The sequence below is a fragment of the Caretta caretta genome, chromosome 28, assembly GCF_965140235.1.
Source record: "Caretta caretta isolate rCarCar2 chromosome 28, rCarCar1.hap1, whole genome shotgun sequence".
NCBI classification, from domain to species: domain Eukaryota; kingdom Metazoa; phylum Chordata; order Testudines; family Cheloniidae; genus Caretta; species Caretta caretta.
The window spans coordinates 3,221,040-3,223,539 of NC_134233.1; the positions used below are offsets into that span (position 1 = coordinate 3,221,040).

The 2,500-nt window shown below is 52.5% G+C and overlaps 1 protein-coding gene and 1 non-coding gene across 2 annotated transcripts in view; one reads left to right on the top strand and one right to left on the bottom strand.

The window, feature by feature from the left end:
- LOC125628548 (polyunsaturated fatty acid lipoxygenase ALOX15B-like) overlaps positions 1-2,500 on the top strand; it is a 92,874-nt gene that overhangs the window by 35,733 nt on the left and 54,641 nt on the right. The gene's annotated exons all lie outside the window — the stretch shown is intronic.
- The window catches only part of TRNAQ-UUG (transfer RNA glutamine (anticodon UUG)), a 72-nt gene continuing 66 nt past the window's right edge, over positions 2,495-2,500 (bottom strand). Inside the window, exon 1 of the tRNA in view lies at positions 2,495-2,500. This exon is cut by the window's right edge and continues 66 nt beyond it. This is a non-coding gene — a tRNA (tRNA-Gln).

Below are 2,500 nucleotides of genomic sequence, written 5' to 3' on the forward strand. Positions count from 1 at the left end.
AGGGTTACCCATGAGTGCCCCATAGATCTGTATAATACAGATAAATATCACAGGGTTACCTGTGAGTGCCCCATAGATCTGTATAATACAGATAAATATCACAGGGTTACCTGTGCATGCCCCATAGATCTGTATAACACACATCAATATCACAGGGTTACCTGTGCGTGCCCTATAGATCTGTATAAAAGACATCAGTATCACAGGGTTACCTGTGTGTGCCCCACAGATCTATATAATACATGTCGATACCACAGGGCTACATTGGGCTTGCCCTATAGATCCGTCTGCAATATGTCGATATCACAGAGCTTCATGGGATTTCCCTATATATCCGCATGCTATGCATTAATATAAGAGTTGCAGGGGCCCATGGATCTGGTCAGAGATCATGGGGGAGGGGGCGAGATACCACAGTAAGACGGGCCTGTGGGTCTGATCTGGGGGGCAATGCAAATAGTGTGGCGGGTATGGTTGTGGGAGGGGCAATAGTTGTGGGGCCAGGCAGAAGAGGCCGGTGCAGGAGGCCGGGTGGATTGTGGGGCGAGGGGACACGACAGGGGGCAGAAGCCCTGCAGCACCCCAAGAACGTCACCGGTTCCCCCTCTCCAGGAGAGGACAGCGCGGGTGTGGCAGGACTGGCGTGGGGAGAAAATTCTGGGCTCCTAATGGTCTCTCTGACCCAGCAAAGAAAGACAAGGCCAAACCACTGGCCGGAGGTCGAAACCAGCCCAATTCCCATTGGAAATCGGTGCCAGTTTTACACCGGAACAAACTGCCCCGAGGATGGTGGAGGGTCCATCGCTCGGCAGCCTGGAGACCTTCCGCCAGATGTTTTAGCCCAATCGTTCTCAACCAGGGGTATTTGTACCCCAGGGGTACGCAGAGGTCTTCGGGGGGTCCATCCACTCATCTAGAGATCTGCCTCGTTTTACCACCGGCTACATAAAAAGCACCAACAACGTCAGTACCAAGTAAAATGTCACACAGACACGGACTTCAACTCCATGGATCGTCGCGTGGCAATTATCACGACTGTTAACCTTTTGGTATTAGCATCGTTATTCCTAAGCCAGAACCGTTAGCCTGAGTCCGACCCGTTCACGTCAGCCTGGGGATGCGGGCCCAGGGCGTGTGTATGGCCGCGACGCGCGCTTGCTCACAACTCGGAAATCAATCGGGCCTCGGCATCCCCGATTTCCAGGGGCCCGGCCCCCTCAACTCCCAGGGCCGGGGCCTCTTCGCGCCCTCCCCCCACCCTGCCCCCTCGGTGTCTCCAGCCTGTCCCGTTGCGCTTCACAGGGTAGTTTAATTAAAGGGTCGGTGGGCAAACCTATTAAAGGCCCCTCTGCCCCACACGCTCGGGGGGAGAGATTAGAGGGGGGGATTAGAGAGCCAGGAGGCAGCACTAATCCCCCGCCACCCCCCAACCTGCCACCCTTGACTGCTCGCTGCATCCAAGCCCCTTTGTGGCGGGGCGGAAGAGAGGGCTGCAGATGCCATCAGGGAACCCTGGCCTCTGCCACGGGGCAATGGGGGGAAGTGGGTCAGACCCAGCCCAACAGGGATTTGTGCCCAGCCCCCGATGTTCTTCTCCCCAGTGTACTTCTTCCCACAACCCCACACGTGGGGATCTATCTATCTATCTATCTATCTATCTATCTATCCCCATCCACCCCCTCTATCTATCTATCTATCTATCTATCTATCTATCTATCTATCTATCTATCTATCTATCTATCTATCTATCTATTCCCATCCACCCCATCTATCTATCTATCTATCTATCTATCTATCTATCTATCCCCATCCACCCCATCTATCTATCTATCTATCTATCTATCTATCTATCTATCTATCTATCTATCTATCTATCTATCTATTCCCATCCACCCCATCTATCTATCTATCCCCACAGTGGTTCTCAAACTTTTGTACTGGTGATCCCTTTCACACAGCAAGCCTCTGAGTGCGACCCCACCCCCTTATAAATTAAAAAAAATGTTTTTATGTATTTAACACCATTATAAATGCTGGATGCAAAGCGAGGTTTGGGGTGGAGGCTGACAGCTCACAACCCCCTTGTAATAACCTCACGACCCCCTGAGGGGTCCCAACCCCCAGTCTGAGAACCCCTGCCACACACCCCCTCTATCTAGCTATCTCTCCCCATATGCCCCCTCTATCTATCTATCGCTCTATCCCCAGACACCCCCTCTAGCTATCTACCTATCCCCATCCACCCCCTATCTATCTACCTATCCCCATCCAACCTCTATCTATCTATCGCCATACACCCCCTCCCCTCTCCCCATCAGCAGGGTGTCTGCTACACATTGTAATTAGGGATGGCAGGTCTCACTGTCCTATGTGTTATCAATCCGCCTGTATGAACCATCTGCTCAGAGGCTGGTTGGGGCAATGAAAGTTTTGGGCGGCTCACCCCTTCAGGGTGTTGGGGTACCAAAAGACAGTGCTCCCCACTGCAGACACATGGTTC